At 47.0% G+C, this 19,596-nt stretch overlaps 1 long non-coding RNA gene across 2 annotated transcripts in view; it reads right to left on the reverse strand.

Annotated features, from left to right (window-relative positions):
• Positions 1 to 16,937: 16,937 nt before the first annotated feature.
• Positions 16,938 to 19,596, reverse strand: part of LOC144738255 (uncharacterized) — a 53,671-nt gene continuing 51,012 nt past the window's right edge. The window contains exon 3 of one of the 2 annotated variants that reach the window (XR_013589201.1): positions 16,938 to 17,946. This is a non-coding gene — a long non-coding RNA (uncharacterized LOC144738255). Of the gene's footprint in view, positions 17,951 to 19,596 lie in introns of both variants that reach the window. The other variant, XR_013589200.1, reaches the window with a different exon arrangement.

Here is a 19,596-nt window from a genome sequence, read left to right on the forward strand (position 1 = left end):
TATTATTTTCACTGAATATTCATAACCCACATATACAACATAATAATTTCACCCACGCACGCATACAACATATCAAAATTTTCACACCCAACATATACAACATAATGGGGGCTCGGGTCCGGGATTTCTCGCAGACAGTTTATGCATGAATTCAGGAACGAATCACTGTGGTGTTAATCAAAGTGTTGTGGACTGACGTTGCCTTGTGATTGTAAACGGGCGTAAAACAAAACAAAACGCGCTCTGAAGGGAAATACCAGAGTAGCAGAGTGTAACAAAGACAGCTGGGCTGAAATTATTTGCTCGAGTTGAACTGACGCATCCTGTGATACAATTGTGTGTAGGTACTCTGAAAAGGAATGTCAAAGTAACTCCTGCCACTTGAGATGATAGGATTAAGAATAATTTTTGAATGGGTGACGGGGTACGGGGAGCTCGTATTAAAACGTACCGACCAATCTGTTACAAAGCAGTACAGTCAGAGAGACATATGGGGAGGGAGCTGTATCGATAACACGAACACACCTCGGGGGAAACTAATTGACTGGATAAAATGTAACAGAGGCGAACACGATGCAAAAACTACAGGAAAGGCAGGACAGGACTCATTCCTTCTCACACAGGCATACAGTCAGGGATGGTGGAATAAAGGAAAATTTGGAAAGGAAACAGGAGAGAAATCGTCTCTAATAAACGAGGAAAAATGTCCTCACACCATCGTAAGGGAGGAGAAATCAGGGCTCGCGACACCAGCGAAACTCACAGACGGGGATCCACAGAATAAATATGGAAGTAACATTAAATCACACTCATTCGAGAGAAGGGATGGAGAGATACATATGCAAACAAAAACATGTGAGATTGACAACTTCACAGGTAGAGGGAAGCAAAATGTTAAAGTAAAGTCGACAGGACGTGCGCCGCTAAGGGCAGAGGCAAAAACTGAAGGGAAATGGCAACACGAGCGACACGGCATTGGGCGCGCACACAGAAAATGCACACCGCTTAATCACGCCCCACACAGAACAGATAAAAGTGACAGATTGCCTGATGATAACTTGTTTGATGATGACGCTGACGGCGACCAACTTTCGGAATACTTTTTCAACAGTAAAACCCTTAAATTGATGGACAAGGCTCTAGTCAGAATTCCCGATTTTGACCCCCACAATAAGACTATGGATATCCACACACATATCGCGACAGTGGAAGAGGAGGCAATGATTAGAGGGTTGATGAGACGGGATGAAAAAGCGAGTTTGTTGAAACGAAGCTTAAATAAAGATTCTATTACATGGGTAAAGTCACTACCACACAAGGTTAGAAATGATTTTAAACAACTGAGCCTGGCAGTGATTCGGAAGTTTGGAGAATATTCGACACTCACTGAGGGGTTTTATGCTGTAAAATCGATGACCCAGGGCATGGACCAAGATCCACGTGACTACCTCGTACAATTTAAAAGAGCGTATTACGCAGGCGATGTGAATCAATACCACGAAGGAGATAAAATGTTCAAAATTATGTTTTTGAATCCTTGAGCCCAGAGATTACAGAAAGGGTGAGAATGGTTGTGAATCCAGAAACCGCATCCTTACGCCGCATAGAGAGCAAGGCGTACATGGCATGGTTATACAGAGCTAAGAATCATAATTCGGATCCAGAACACAGAGAGAGGGATAAAGAACCCAGCCTCTCAGAGAGGAATAAAAATCACCGAGCAGTCCCACAATGCAGGACGGAGCAAACAAACACGCACACATGGCAAAATAACCCGGAGAGAGGTTGGCACGAGAATGAGAGCGGCATAAAGCCGAACATTCAGGAGAATCGTAGGGGGGGGAGGTTCAGAACAGAACCATATCAACACCCCATGCCACGACACACACGAGGCCAAAATTACGCACAGAGATGGCGAGATAACCATCCAGCGGGAAGGGGTTACACAGACCGCGGAGGTATGGATGCGAACATTCAGAGGAATCGCAGGATGGGAGGTCAAACACAATTGATCCAATTCCGACCAATTCCTCCACCGGCGATACCAGGAGGGAATAGAGGAATGACACAGAATGCGGTCCAAAGACATGATGAACGACCCACAGTGAGCGCGAGCGAGCGGCCAACGCGCGCCCCACCCGCCGAGATATTAAACCCGAAACTCAATGAGAAATACGGGCAGGCTGCAGGTGACAGGGCGGGCAAAGGCGTGGACAGTACTCCCGTAAATGACGCGCGGATCGAATACAAGGACAGGGTTGCATTGAAGCGTGATCGGACAGTACAAAAACCGACAGCAGGGACACGCCCTGAGGAGCGCAGGCATGAGCCTTTGAATGGAAAATATCCAAGGGAAACCAAAATTTATGTGGGTCGGAGTGCTAAAATGGAGACGAATGTCCATGACGTATCGGGAATGGTGTTGAAATCCAACACACTCGTAAAAGCAAAGAGGGCAACATTACGAGGGACAGAATTAAATCGACACACTGACTCGGCAAATGTGCATGTAATCGCAGAGAGAGCGAATGCCAGTGATGACGGAGTAGAGAAGTTGGTTGTGTGCGCGAATTCTGATTATGGGCAGCACAATTTTACACCCCACACTCCCACGACGCGAGAGAGTGAGAGGGGAAATTACAAAAACGAACCGGAAAGCCGTGATCGAATGATCAAAGTGATAAGTGGTAAACCAGACACTCAGAACTTGGTAAAAAGATTGCAAGGATGTAACAGGAGGGAATTAACGCAAAAATGCGTTCGAAACCGCTACCTATCGTTTCCCAGGATTTAACAAAACCAAAAAAAATTAATATCCGTCGGAGTTATGAGGGATGAGAACCATGTAACTGGGGATATCGATGTTAAAGTTTATTTCTTTTGCTTATTTCAAATGTAATCTTGTTAAGATTGTGATACATATGCGCGCGCTTTGGAAGGAATGCGTTATGGATTAGTACCGATGTTTAACGTTGTGTTTTATTTTTTTTGCTTATTTCAAATGTAACCATGTTACGATGGTGATACATATGTGCGCGTCGTAAGAAATAACTGCCGAGAGTGAGGGCGGCTTATAGATTCATAACACAAAAGAAAGGGGCATTTACGTGGTTTGAAAATTCGCCAGTGGCCAAATCGACCCCTGATAATTATTCAAACGGCCGGATTGTTGTGTCTATTTTTTTAAATTAAGAACAATTCAAAAAAATATAATAATTTTTTTTAATTTATATATATACACCTTTTTTTTTAATTAATTAATGAAAACAACTCACTTCTCCTCACAAGAACACCAGGAATCCATGAAACATGGAGGGCGGTTAAAGTGTTGAGAGTTCGGTCACAAAGAGGTCATGGACATCCAAATGGACAAAAGATGTATGGACTAGCCTCCCAAGACATCTAGAGATACAGATAAGGGCAGAATAAATAACGGTTGAAACTTCGCGTTTCTTAACGTTTTCCGTACCGAAAAGTAGAAACTTAACAAAGATAATTAACCAACAAACAATAATTTTTTATTATTATATGTTTCCTACCTACACGACCTTCCAAAAAAAATAAAAATAAAAACTAAAGAGTACGAATTCCAGGAAGCTTAAGTGCATAGTACACTTAACCTTAGGACATAAAAAATTAACTCAGAATAAAACACCAATCTCTGGGGAACTAAACTAATGGGCATATCACACTACAATAATGTGTAACATGTTTTCCAGGGAATGGCAGCCCTCCTGCTAACGTACCTTGCCAAGCTAGAAGGGAGCCAAGGCCTGATGATGCCACCCAAGAATAACCGTAGAAACTATATTTTTAACGATATCTCCTATAACACGTAGTCAATAGAATAATTTCTCCCTCCCTTATCGTGTTACCTTCCTTTAGAATTTTTTTCTCCTCCTCTCTCTTGTCACATATAACCATGTTAAGTTGTGACACGTACGCGCGCGTTGTAAGGAAATAGCAGCAAAACTTGAGGACAATCGATGGTTCATGATGGAAGAAGGGTATACAGATTTTTTTTAAAAATAACCCGTGGCCATTTGACCACTGGTCATTTTTAAAAGGGCGGCATGTTGTATCCTAACCCTTCTTCCAAACTTGATATTTTTTATATATTATCATCATTGATATATAATGAATGAAAACACCCCAAAAAGCAGCAAACTGCAAAACACCAGGTGTTGTTAAGTAATGAACTGGAGGAGGGCTAGGATGACAGAATTTGCAACCTTGCTTCAAGGAAGGAGGGGGCCTGATGAACGGGCATATGTCACCCGTGCAGGCGGCAGAGACAGTGGGAGAGTCAGCCAGACATAATTAAGGCAAAAAGCCAACCATCCTGCATGGTTTTAAGGAATTAAATTATTAAATCCAGGGTGAGTGGTCAAATGAAGTGGGTCAGCAACGCTGTGTGCACAGGGGAGGGAGCTGATTAACAACCCTGCGCGTCTGAACGTGAGGGGGCCTTTGACCTGAAATTAAGAATAACACTCCCAGAGCAGAAGGTTGGATGACCACAGTGAGACGAATAAGAGCGTTGTATATCAAGGATGCAGACCCAGCTGAATAACAAGGCTGCGGAGGTCACCAAAAGTTCGCGTTCGCCTAGTTAAGTCGAAAAGCTCAATTATTCTGTATTGCTATTAAAGTAACGTTAAAGTCAGAATTTAACAAAAGGGTAGGCTAAAGTTATTGATATTCACACCCACTCCAATTAAACCAGGCCACAAGTTACGCCTACTGAACCATCACCATCATTAAGTCAATATGAAATGTTATTTCCATACTTTAAAATACAACTCGACCCAAAGCATATGACAATCAGAACCTTCCTAAGTCAAAATTGAATCGCACCCAGACAGGAGCGAATAGTCGATATAAGGTTGAAGAGGGAAGAACAATAAGAGCGCGGCGAACTGCAAACGTAAGCAAAAGCCGGGAACGACACCAACCCAGCGACACCAGCCAGCAACAGCGAGTCGGGCTTCGACAGGCCATAAAAGTAGGAATAATAACTCTCGGGGTCAGGGGACATCAGAAAAAGCAAGCAGACAAAAACCAGAACTGACTCCAAGGTTCAACCGCCCTCACCTACAAGGAGTGACGGAAATTAATGAGGCCTTGAGTTAACGGCGTCAGCTGGACAGCAACAACACCGGCGAGCAGAGACAGAGTGAGGCAAAGACTGCCAGTCTATGAAATACAACTTCATGTCAGTGAAGCCCTGACCAACAAGTTAAGTTAAAGACATCACAATACATAATATCGTACATAACATCAATGTTAACGCTATTCACCGTCAACTATATTCCGCTTATATAACCATGCAGACACCAAGGAATACGAATTCCTAGGATCAAGAAACTTACCCCTTAACCTAAGATATCGGGAATAATTAATAATAATAAGCCTATGCATGAAAGACAAAAGTAAAACTTATGAAAAGCCAGGATAGCGGGATAAATCACCACTAGGTCGAAATAAAATACATAATAAAAGAGCGATGTTAAACCCAGGGTCGGAGAGAAAGGGAGATCCCGGCCGTCTTTGTATCCCCGCAGCGCGGGATGGGAGTGTGTATGTGCTCGGGGAGGCACCCCCACTTGGGTCAAGCACCACGATGGGAAACGACACACCTTAGGCTACATACAGAATCATAACTGGGAAATGGTAAGGGACAAATGTTAATTTAAAACTTTTTAACCATGTCTGTGTGCGTCTGTGAGGGTCGGAGGGAGTGTGCCCCTCCCTCCAGGTCGTGCAACACGGACAGACCCGCCTGTGAGACGATTTGTAACGTCTGTGTTTTGGTTCATGAAGGAGGCCAGACAAGAGATAATATTGCACCCAGACAGAGAGACGACTTCGAGGCAATTTGTAACATCTGATTGTTTGCTCATGGATTTTATGGAGGGAGTATGACAACGGAAAATACCATGGGTGATGCACACAAGGACACACGGACGTACGGACACACACATGAACACACCTACACACGGACAGATCCTGACACAGTAAATCAAAAGAAACCCCGCCTTGTGGGCAGGACCCAAAGGGATTTTTCGGCATAAAAGAAAGGACTCTGAGCATTGGAAACCAGTTGGACCAGGAGAGTCAACTCATCACGAGGGCGACCAACGGGTCGACTCATGAGCGAGCTCGACCGGAAGGGTCGGCTCGACTCATCAGCCGAGTTCGACCAGGGGAGTCAACTCATCACGAGTTCGACCAGCGGGTCGGCTCCGGAGCGAGCTCGACCGAGCGGGTCGGCTCGACTCATCTTCAGCTCGACCGAGCGGGTCGACTCAAGGGCGAGCTGTGACTAACGGGTCGGCTCGACTCTTCAGCTTCTGGGACTCAGCCGAGTTCAGCCGGCTCTCGGGGCTCGACTCGAGCGGCTCCCCGTCTCCTCTGCAGGCGGGCAAGACCCGCTTGACAGCTCAACCTGCCGCGTCAGAGGCCCCTGCTGGCAGCCAGGGTCGCGGTCTGGCGACGAGAGGACGACGGTGCGCTGCGAGCGAGCTGCGGGCGCCACCTACCGACCGGGTTCCGAACTACGACAGCGTATCAACAGGCATCCAACCAATTCCCCACGGCGACAGAGGAGCGACTAATACGTATGACGCGCACCGCCCCCTCACCACACGACTACCAGGCGTCTGCTTGACATAAGAACCGACTCCGAACACTGACTACTGAAGACAACTCTTACCACTCAAACCCACTCGAACCCATAAGCCGTCCGTGGCTGTGAAGGCATCCCAACGACCGAGTGATGGCCATCCGTCGTTTATAAGAATATTCGTAATTTTTATCTTTAATATTTAGTGGGCTGTACTCTTAATTGCATAAATTCCCAACAGATCCATCAATACGAATTGATTCTTGGCACCTCCTTCCGCCGAGCCACTCTGTTGTCAGATAACCTGCGATGTATCTGTTGAGATTGGTGCCTTTAAGAATAATAACTGTTTTGATTGTGTTTTTATCGCCGTACAATCTTTCAAGTATAATCATTCATTAACGTTAAGGTTTTCTTAGCATAGTATTTGCATGTTTTAACGACTCTCTCTCACTAACAACCATCGCGTTACGCGGGATCCATGTGCCGTTGTCAAGTGAAATCAGACAATCATTGATGATACTGTATTGATGCCGTGTTGACGTTCCGGGATTGAGAGTTCGCATACTATATCATAGTTGAGGTTGAATTAGTAATAAATTGATTAATACAGAAGTGGTTGTGTGATTCTTTCCTGAAGTCTATGCATAAGATCTGCTTCTGCGTTGAGATCTGAACTTGGTGACCTTAATAAACACACTAACACATACTCAGTAAATGTTAAAGCGATAACGGGGCGAACCGGGGACCTAAATAAGCGAGAATGAGACGAACCTAGACAACGATGCCGAGTTAATCTAAGTTAATCTTTCATACTTACACCACACCTGCATAACTGCATACGATTAATTGCCTTATTCCGATCGATAACCCACCCTCGTCACCGAGGCGGGGTCTGGTTATCATAACGACTGGCATTATCATAATTACCCCCACTCGCATAATTACTACAATTACCTCTCGAATTGGCATAATTAAATGTGCATAATTACATAAAATTAACATATTTCCGGATAATTACACATTTGGCCAAATTTCATTTGATTATTATTATTTTCACTGAATATTCATAACCCACATATACAACATAATAATTTCACCCACGCACGCATACAACATATCAAAATTTTCACACCCAACATATACAACATAATGGGGGCTCGGGTCCGGGATTTCTCGCAGACAGTTTATGCATGAATTCAGGAACGAATCACTGTTGTGTTAATCAAAGTGTTGTGGACTGACGTTGCCTTGTGATTGTAAACGGGCGTAAAACAAAACAAAACGCGCTCTGAAGGGAAATACCAGAGTAGCAGAGTGTAACAAAGACAGCTGGGCTGAAATTATTTGCTCGAGTTGAACTGACGCATCCTGTGATACAATTGTGTGTAGGTACTCTGAAAAGGAATGTCAAAGTAACTCCTGCCACTTGAGATGATAGGATTAAGAATAATTTTTGAATGGGTGACGGGGTACGGGGAGCTCGTATTAAAACGTACCGACCAATCTGTTACAAAGCAGTACAGTCAGAGAGACATATGGGGAGGGAGCTGTATCGATAACACGAACACACCTCGGGGGAAACTAATTGACTGGATAAAATGTAACAGAGGCGAACACGATGCAAAAACTACAGGAAAGGCAGGACAGGACTCATTCCTTCTCACACAGGCATACAGTCAGGGATGGTGGAATAAAGGAAAATTTGGAAAGGAAACAGGAGAGAAATCGTCTCTAATAAACGAGGAAAAATGTCCTCACACCATCGTAAGGGAGGAGAAATCAGGGCTCGCGACACCAGCGAAACTCACAGACGGGGATCCACAGAATAAATATGGAAGTAACATTAAATCACACTCATTCGAGAGAAGGGATGGAGAGATACATATGCAAACAAAAACATGTGAGATTGACAACTTCACAGGTAGAGGGAAGCAAAATGTTAAAGTAAAGTCGACAGGACGTGCGCCGCTAAGGGCAGAGGCAAAAACTGAAGGGAAATGGCAACACGAGCGACACGGCATTGGGCGCGCACACAGAAAATGCACACCGCTTAATCACGCCCCACACAGAACAGATAAAAGTGACAGATTGCCTGATGATAACTTGTTTGATGATGACGCTGACGGCGACCAACTTTCGGAATACTTTTTCAACAGTAAAACCCTTAAATTGATGGACAAGGCTCTAGTCAGAATTCCCGATTTTGACCCCCACAATAAGACTATGGATATCCACACACATATCGCGACAGTGGAAGAGGAGGCAATGATTAGAGGGTTGATGAGACGGGATGAAAAAGCGAGTTTGTTGAAACGAAGCTTAAATAAAGATTCTATTACATGGGTAAAGTCACTACCACACAAGGTTAGAAATGATTTTAAACAACTGAGCCTGGCAGTGATTCGGAAGTTTGGAGAATATTCGACACTCACTGAGGGGTTTTATGCTGTAAAATCGATGACCCAGGGCATGGACCAAGATCCACGTGACTACCTCGTACAATTTAAAAGAGCGTATTACGCAGGCGATGTGAATCAATACCACGAAGGAGATAAAATGTTCAAAATTATGTTTTTGAATCCTTGAGCCCAGAGATTACAGAAAGGGTGAGAATGGTTGTGAATCCAGAAACCGCATCCTTACGCCGCATAGAGAGCAAGGCGTACATGGCATGGTTATACAGAGCTAAGAATCATAATTCGGATCCAGAACACAGAGAGAGGGATAAAGAACCCAGCCTCTCAGAGAGGAATAAAAATCACCGAGCAGTCCCACAATGCAGGACGGAGCAAACAAACACGCACACATGGCAAAATAACCCGGAGAGAGGTTGGCACGAGAATGAGAGCGGCATAAAGCCGAACATTCAGGAGAATCGTAGGGGGGGGAGGTTCAGAACAGAACCATATCAACACCCCATGCCACGACACACACGAGGCCAAAATTACGCACAGAGATGGCGAGATAACCATCCAGCGGGAAGGGGTTACACAGACCGCGGAGGTATGGATGCGAACATTCAGAGGAATCGCAGGATGGGAGGTCAAACACAATTGATCCAATTCCGACCAATTCCTCCACCGGCTATACCAGGAGGGAATAGAGGAATGACACAGAATGCGGTCCAAAGACATGATGAACGACCCACAGTGAGCGCGAGCGAGCGGCCAACGCGCGCCCCACCCGCCGAGATATTAAACCCGAAACTCAATGAGAAATACGGGCAGGCTGCAGGTGACAGGGCGGGCAAAGGCGTGGACAGTACTCCCGTAAATGACGCGCGGATCGAATACAAGGACAGGGTTGCATTGAAGCGTGATCGGACAGTACAAAAACCGACAGCAGGGACACGCCCTGAGGAGCGCAGGCATGAGCCTTTGAATGGAAAATATCCAAGGGAAACCAAAATTTATGTGGGTCGGAGTGCTAAAATGGAGACGAATGTCCATGACGTATCGGGAATGGTGTTGAAATCCAACACACTCGTAAAAGCAAAGAGGGCAACATTACGAGGGACAGAATTAAATCGACACACTGACTCGGCAAATGTGCATGTAATCGCAGAGAGAGCGAATGCCAGTGATGACGGAGTAGAGAAGTTGGTTGTGTGCGCGAATTCTGATTATGGGCAGCACAATTTTACACCCCACACTCCCACGACGCGAGAGAGTGAGAGGGGAAATTACAAAAACGAACCGGAAAGCCGTGATCGAATGATCAAAGTGATAAGTGGTAAACCAGACACTCAGAACTTGGTAAAAAGATTGCAAGGATGTAACAGGAGGGAATTAACGCAAAAATGCGTTCGAAACCGCTACCTATCGTTTCCCAGGATTTAACAAAACCAAAAAAAATTAATATCCGTCGGAGTTATGAGGGATGAGAACCATGTAACTGGGGATATCGATGTTAAAGTTTATTTCTTTTGCTTATTTCAAATGTAATCTTGTTAAGATTGTGATACATATGCGCGCGCTTTGGAAGGAATGCGTTATGGATTAGTACCGATGTTTAACGTTGTGTTTTATTTTTTTTGCTTATTTCAAATGTAACCATGTTACGATGGTGATACATATGTGCGCGTCGTAAGAAATAACTGCCGAGAGTGAGGGCGGCTTATAGATTCATAACACAAAAGAAAGGGGCATTTACGTGGTTTGAAAATTCGCCAGTGGCCAAATCGACCCCTGATAATTATTCAAACGGCCGGATTGTTGTGTCTATTTTTTTAAATTAAGAACAATTCAAAAAAATATAATAATTTTTTTTAATTTATATATATACACCTTTTTTTTTAATTAATTAATGAAAACAACTCACTTCTCCTCACAAGAACACCAGGAATCCATGAAACATGGAGGGCGGTTAAAGTGTTGAGAGTTCGGTCACAAAGAGGTCATGGACATCCAAATGGACAAAAGATGTATGGACTAGCCTCCCAAGACATCTAGAGATACAGATAAGGGCAGAATAAATAACGGTTGAAACTTCGCGTTTCTTAACGTTTTCCGTACCGAAAAGTAGAAACTTAACAAAGATAATTAACCAACAAACAATAATTTTTTATTATTATATGTTTCCTACCTACACGACCTTCCAAAAAAAATAAAAATAAAAACTAAAGAGTACGAATTCCAGGAAGCTTAAGTGCATAGTACACTTAACCTTAGGACATAAAAAATTAACTCAGAATAAAACACCAATCTCTGGGGAACTAAACTAATGGGCATATCACACTACAATAATGTGTAACATGTTTTCCAGGGAATGGCAGCCCTCCTGCTAACGTACCTTGCCAAGCTAGAAGGGAGCCAAGGCCTGATGATGCCACCCAAGAATAACCGTAGAAACTATATTTTTAACGATATCTCCTATAACACGTAGTCAATAGAATAATTTCTCCCTCCCTTATCGTGTTACCTTCCTTTAGAATTTTTTTTTCCTCCTCTCTCTTGTCACATATAACCATGTTAAGTTGTGACACGTACGCGCGCGTTGTAAGGAAATAGCAGCAAAACTTGAGGACAATCGATGGTTCATGATGGAAGAAGGGTATACAGATTTTTTTTAAAAATAACCCGTGGCCATTTGACCACTGGTCATTTTTAAAAGGGCGGCATGTTGTATCCTAACCCTTCTTCCAAACTTGATATTTTTTATATATTATCATCATTGATATATAATGAATGAAAACACCCCAAAAAGCAGCAAACTGCAAAACACCAGGTGTTGTTAAGTAATGAACTGGAGGAGGGCTAGGATGACAGAATTTGCAACCTTGCTTCAAGGAAGGAGGGGGCCTGATGAACGGGCATATGTCACCCGTGCAGGCGGCAGAGACAGTGGGAGAGTCAGCCAGACATAATTAAGGCAAAAAGCCAACCATCCTGCATGGTTTTAAGGAATTAAATTATTAAATCCAGGGTGAGTGGTCAAATGAAGTGGGTCAGCAACGCTGTGTGCACAGGGGAGGGAGCTGATTAACAACCCTGCGCGTCTGAACGTGAGGGGGCCTTTGACCTGAAATTAAGAATAACACTCCCAGAGCAGAAGGTTGGATGACCACAGTGAGACGAATAAGAGCGTTGTATATCAAGGATGCAGACCCAGCTGAATAACAAGGCTGCGGAGGTCACCAAAAGTTCGCGTTCGCCTAGTTAAGTCGAAAAGCTCAATTATTCTGTATTGCTATTAAAGTAACGTTAAAGTCAGAATTTAACAAAAGGGTAGGCTAAAGTTATTGATATTCACACCCACTCCAATTAAACCAGGCCACAAGTTACGCCTACTGAACCATCACCATCATTAAGTCAATATGAAATGTTATTTCCATACTTTAAAATACAACTCGACCCAAAGCATATGACAATCAGAACCTTCCTAAGTCAAAATTGAATCGCACCCAGACAGGAGCGAATAGTCGATATAAGGTTGAAGAGGGAAGAACAATAAGAGCGCGGCGAACTGCAAACGTAAGCAAAAGCCGGGAACGACACCAACCCAGCGACACCAGCCAGCAACAGCGAGTCGGGCTTCGACAGGCCATAAAAGTAGGAATAATAACTCTCGGGGTCAGGGGACATCAGAAAAAGCAAGCAGACAAAAACCAGAACTGACTCCAAGGTTCAACCGCCCTCACCTACAAGGAGTGACGGAAATTAATGAGGCCTTGAGTTAACGGCGTCAGCTGGACAGCAACAACACCGGCGAGCAGAGACAGAGTGAGGCAAAGACTGCCAGTCTATGAAATACAACTTCATGTCAGTGAAGCCCTGACCAACAAGTTAAGTTAAAGACATCACAATACATAATATCGTACATAACATCAATGTTAACGCTATTCACCGTCAACTATATTCCGCTTATATAACCATGCAGACACCAAGGAATACGAATTCCTAGGATCAAGAAACTTACCCCTTAACCTAAGATATCGGGAATAATTAATAATAATAAGCCTATGCATGAAAGACAAAAGTAAAACTTATGAAAAGCCAGGATAGCGGGATAAATCACCACTAGGTCGAAATAAAATACATAATAAAAGAGCGATGTTAAACCCAGGGTCGGAGAGAAAGGGAGATCCCGGCCGTCTTTGTATCCCCGCAGCGCGGGATGGGAGTGTGTATGTGCTCGGGGAGGCACCCCCACTTGGGTCAAGCACCACGATGGGAAACGACACACCTTAGGCTACATACAGAATCATAACTGGGAAATGGTAAGGGACAAATGTTAATTTAAAACTTTTTAACCATGTCTGTGTGCGTCTGTGAGGGTCGGAGGGAGTGTGCCCCTCCCTCCAGGTCGTGCAACACGGACAGACCCGCCTGTGAGACGATTTGTAACGTCTGTGTTTTGGTTCATGAAGGAGGCCAGACAAGAGATAATATTGCACCCAGACAGAGAGACGACTTCGAGGCAATTTGTAACATCTGATTGTTTGCTCATGGATTTTATGGAGGGAGTATGACAACGGAAAATACCATGGGTGATGCACACAAGGACACACGGACGTACGGACACACACATGAACACACCTACACACGGACAGATCCTGACACAGTAAATCAAAAGAAACCCCGCCTTGTGGGCAGGACCCAAAGGGATTTTTCGGCATAAAAGAAAGGACTCTGAGCATTGGAAACCAGTTGGACCAGGAGAGTCAACTCATCACGAGGGCGACCAACGGGTCGACTCATGAGCGAGCTCGACCGGAAGGGTCGGCTCGACTCATCAGCCGAGTTCGACCAGGGGAGTCAACTCATCACGAGTTCGACCAGCGGGTCGGCTCCGGAGCGAGCTCGACCGAGCGGGTCGGCTCGACTCATCTTCAGCTCGACCGAGCGGGTCGACTCAAGGGCGAGCTGTGACTAACGGGTCGGCTCGACTCTTCAGCTTCTGGGACTCAGCCGAGTTCAGCCGGCTCTCGGGGCTCGACTCGAGCGGCTCCCCGTCTCCTCTGCAGGCGGGCAAGACCCGCTTGACAGCTCAACCTGCCGCGTCAGAGGCCCCTGCTGGCAGCCAGGGTCGCGGTCTGGCGACGAGAGGACGACGGTGCGCTGCGAGCGAGCTGCGGGCGCCACCTACCGACCGGGTTCCGAACTACGACAGCGTATCAACAGGCATCCAACCAATTCCCCACGGCGACAGAGGAGCGACTAATACGTATGACGCGCACCGCCCCCTCACCACATGACTACCAGGCGTCTGCTTGACATAAGAACCGACTCCGAACACTGACTACTGAAGACAACTCTTACCACTCAAACCCACTCGAACCCATAAGCCGTCCGTGGCTGTGAAGGCATCCCAACGACCGAGTGATGGCCATCCGTCGTTTATAAGAATATTCGTAATTTTTATCTTTAATATTTAGTGGGCTGTACTCTTAATTGCATAAATTCCCAACAGATCCATCAATACGAATTGATTCTTGGCACCTCCTTCCGCCGAGCCACTCTGTTGTCAGATAACCTGCGATGTATCTGTTGAGATTGGTGCCTTTAAGAGTAATAACTGTTTTGATTGTGTTTTTATCGCCGTACAATCTTTCAAGTATAATCATTCATTAACGTTAAGGTTTTCTTAGCATAGTATTTGCATGTTTTAACGACTCTCTCTCACTAACAACCATCGCGTTACGCGGGATCCATGTGCCGTTGTCAAGTGAAATCAGACAATCATTGATGATACTGTATTGATGCCGTGTTGACGTTCCGGGATTGAGAGTTCGCATACTATATCATAGTTGAGGTTGAATTAGTAATAAATTGATTAATACAGAAGTGGTTGTGTGATTCTTTCCTGAAGTCTATGCATAAGATCTGCTTCTGCGTTGAGATCTGAACTTGGTGACCTTAATAAACACACTAACACATACTCAGTAAATGTTAAAGCGATAACGGGGCGAACCGGGGACCTAAATAAGCGAGAATGAGACGAACCTAGACAACGATGCCGAGTTAATCTAAGTTAATCTTTCATACTTACACCACACCTGCATAACTGCATACGATTAATTGCCTTATTCCGATCGATAACCCACCCTCGTCACCGAGGCGGGGTCTGGTTATCATAACGACTGGCATTATCATAATTACCCCCACTCGCATAATTACTACAATTACCTCTCGAATTGGCATAATTAAATGTGCATAATTACATAAAATTAACATATTTCCGGATAATTACACATTTGGCCAAATTTCATTTGATTATTATTATTTTCACTGAATATTCATAACCCACATATACAACATAATAATTTCACCCACGCACGCATACAACATATCAAAATTTTCACACCCAACATATACAACAGGAGGTGCCTAAGGGAGGAGGGTCAGGGGAGGGGCCTAAGGGAGGGGGGGGTCAGGGGAGGGGCCTAAGGGAGGGGGGGTCAGGGGAGGGGCCTAAGGATATGGGGGGTTGGTCAGGGGAGGGGCCTAAGGGAGGGGGGTAATGGGAGGGGCCTAAGCAAGGGGGAGGGGCCGATAGTTAAGGGGGCTGGCTACCTGGCTGGCTGCCTGGCTACCTGGCTGGCTGCCTGGCTACCTGGCTGGCTGCCTGGCTACCTGGCTGGCTGCCTGGCTACCTGGCTGGCTGCCTGGCTACCTGGCTGGCTGCCTGGCTACCTGGCTGGCTGCCTGGCTACCTGGCTGGCTGCCTGGCTACCTCAAGTCAAGTTATCTTTTATACAGGTAGGAACAACATGTTCCACACTGCCCACCAGGTATGAGTTGTCTGGCTGTCGTGCACGAATGCGCTGTCCAACCAAGTTCCTACCTGCCCACTCCGAAGGAACGTGTTTTGTTTTACATAATAAATGAATGAAAAACAATCCTTATTAGTATCAATAATAATGAAGCAGCTCCGTCAGTGAGCATGTGTAATGTAGTAACTCCACGGGAGACGACTTCACGGGTAACACACTCTTTATTTTATCAAACTTGGTTACAGGTGACTAACACCTACTTTGTATCTCGGGTGACAAACACCCACTTCGCTACTTGGCGACTAACGCCCACTGAGTTACTCGGATGACCCACATCCACTTAGTACTCGGGTGACAAACACCCACTTAGCTACTTGGCGACTAACGCCCACCGAGTTACTCGGATGACCAACATCCACTTAGTACTCGGGTGACAAACACCCACTTAGCTACTTGGCGACTAACGCCACTGAGCTACTCGGATGACCAACATCCACTTAGCTACTCGGCGACTAACGCCACTGAGCTACTCGGATGACCAACATCCACTTAGCTACTCGGCGACTAACGCCACTGAGCTACTCGGCTTCACTAGGTCTTCAGCTCCGTCTTCGGGTCTTCAACTGGGTAACTCTCGCCGAGTGCTCTCGCGCGTCCCCCTTTATACCCCACCTGCGGACGTCGCTGCGAGCACCCACTTATTCGACCAATCGCCGGGTGCTGGCTACGATCCTCTTTTCCCACATCTCATCGTGCCTCACCACTCACTCCGCGCCGCCTCGTCATCTGTCACTCCCGGCGCGCGCGTCCACACCACGCCCACAACGCGTGCCCAACCCCGCACCCCGCGCCGCCCCGTGATCCATCACTGTCACAGTCGGCGCACGTCAATACCACCACTACACATGCACCACATGCATTTACAACAGCACGCAGAGCATAAGACTATAACAAGTTTTGTACACCATGTTCGTAAACGCAAGTGAGCCATTCTTTAGTGGATTTTACTTGGTAAATAAAATCTTTTCTTTGTTTTTGACCTCACGTGACAAACACCAGCATTGAAAAAGTGTAATAAACGACTGGACCACGATGTCTGGCTCAGTGTCCTTTATTCGGTTCGTGCTGTACACCCACACGGCTGTCTTTACTCTGTAGCTTCTCCACGGTGCTGACTCCAATGTCGGCCCGATCCACAACAGCAGCCCCGCTGCTGTTTCTCTCACACAGCCCCCCTTGGCTGTACTCGCTGCTGCTCCTCTCTCTCTCCGCAGCTGTGACAGCTTCGTGCTGTCTCTCTCTCTCTCTCTCCGCAGCTCCTCCTGGCAGCCACACCGCTGCCTCTAACACGCAGCCCTTCTGGCTGTCTCCTCTGCAGCTGCACACCACTCCGCAGCTTCCTCTTCTCTTCGGGGTTGGCTTCCGATGGCCGTCGGTGCCCCCCCCTCTTCTCACTCGCCCGCGTGGCCTCACTCTTTTCCGCTCACACCCCGACTGACTTCCCCTTCCGGTTTACCCGCTTAAGGACCCGAACCTTCCACCCACGTCACATGACTCCACCCCCCGTGACGTTACATCCGGAAGGTCGCTTACGCCCGCATTACACCACCCTCCCCCGTAGAAAAATCCCAGCCGACCTCGGCTGACCAATAGCAAATCGTAATGCGGCGAACCGAGCTTCCCCCCCTAAAGGACACTAAGCATACAATGTAACAGCAAGAACAACAACAACAACGCAATTAACATCAACGAACGTACAAAAAGCATGCAATAAATACAACTGTAAGAAAAAAAATAACAAGACAGCAACAATCAACGAAACGTAAGCGATTTGGAACGTGTGCGGGTCGCCGGCCCGTCCCGGACGGTCGGCGGCCCACTCGCAGAACGGGAACGCGATGAAAGTCGAGGAATGACAGGGGGTAATCCCCCTGTCGCAGCTGGAAGTCCACCGACGTCCCGTGTCCCTGAAGAGTTAGTCTTGGGCTTGTCCTGTGACCGTGCCCGCAGCTGGGTCGGAAGGGCTGCAGGGCTCGAAGGTCCCGCAGACCTGGCAGGCGTCCTCCGAGCAGGGCCCCTCGTCCCCCGCAATGTCACGGCCGGCCTGTCTGGAACAGGTACGACAGGCGCTCTAGCAAGATCAATGGACGCAGGCAGGGGAGAGTCAGCAGCAACAGACCCCGGCAAGGCAACATTGGGGGATGACGCATCATGTAAGGGAGCAACATATGGTTTCAAGCGCGACGTATGCACAACCCAGCGACGAGACCCAATCTGGACGCGTGCTGACTGTGGGTTGGGAACCGCAATGAGGCGTACGGGACCATGCCAGGGTTTGTGCAATTTCGATCGAGGTCCCCGGACGTACCTGTGGACAATGAAGCCAGGCTAGGTCCCCAACCTTCCAAGGGCACTCCCCCTCAGACCGTCGCGCATATCGCTCGTTCCGGGCCTGGGCTTTGGCCGTAGCCACGCGGGCATTCTCCCGCGCCTCCGTGACTCGGCGAACCGTGTCCTGAATGTATTCAGGAAGTGGTTTACGAGGTCCCTTCACCCCAGTTCCCAATTGCACATCCACCGGCGGCACGTTTTCCCGACCATACATAAGGTAAAACGGCGAATATCCTGTAGCCGCATGAGGCGTCATCCTGTACGCCGAAAGCACCCCGGGGATGTGCAGATCCCAATCCGATTGTTGTTCACTCACAGTATGGCAAAGCATGGCAGACAATGTCCTGTTCAGCCGTTCAACCATACCATCCGTCTGCGGATGGTATGGGGATGTCCGTACTTTCTTAGTCCCAAGGCCCGCGCACACTTCCGCCAATAATTTAGAAGAGAAATTCCTGCCCTGGTCCGTGAGGAGTCTCTCAGGCGCCCCCTTATCCATAATATACCCAAACAAAAAGGCGTCGGTAATGGCCGCGGCCGACTGATCGGGCAACGGCCAGGCCATCGGCCAACGGGAGAGGTACTCAACCCCTACCAGCAAATATTTATTACCCCTCGCCGATGGTGGAAAAGGTCCCAATATGTCCAGTGCCACCAATTCATTGACTCGAGACACCTGAATCGACTGGAGAGGCGGCACGTAAGGATGTTTCGGCGGCTTACGTCGTGCACACGCAGGGCACGCGCGCACGTGCCCTACGACATCTGTCGCCATGCCGTGCCAAAAATAATGACGTTGCAACGTCAACAAGGTCTTCTGCACCCCTAAATGTAAGAGAGTGTCACAATGGAGGGTTCTAATCAACTCGAATCGCAAGGACGTTGGTACCACCAGGCGCCAACGTTCCTGGAACCCCTCCCGCCACATAAGCAGACCATCTCGGAGAGCGGTTTGCGGCCCCATAGCCGTACTCGGACTCCCATTGTCCCTAGCAGACCGCTTCCGCAAGGACACCAATGACTCATCCATCATCTGTTCCCGGATCCAGACAGACCGCGGCAGATTCAAAACCCCGTCAGCCGGTCCCGGTTCCATCGGAGTGTCCGACTTCTCGACGGCCAACGTAAGCGGCTGAGGGGGGTTTGGAATCGGCGAACACCTATGCGTCCCCGACTCACATTTACAAGGGGCGCGCCGCGGTAATCTGGAAAGTGCGTCAGCGTTCGCATGGCGCACTCCCTTCCGATGTTGAATTTGGAAGGAAAATTCCTGTAGCGTGTCCAACCAACGTGCCAACTGTCCGGATGGCTGGTCAATTTTAAGGGCATATTGCAAGGCCGCATGATCCGTACGCACAATAAA

The sequence above is a fragment of the Lampetra planeri genome, chromosome 79 (genome assembly GCF_965212315.1).
Source record: "Lampetra planeri chromosome 79, kcLamPlan1.2.h2, whole genome shotgun sequence".
NCBI lineage: Eukaryota > Metazoa > Chordata > Hyperoartia > Petromyzontiformes > Petromyzontidae > Lampetra > Lampetra planeri.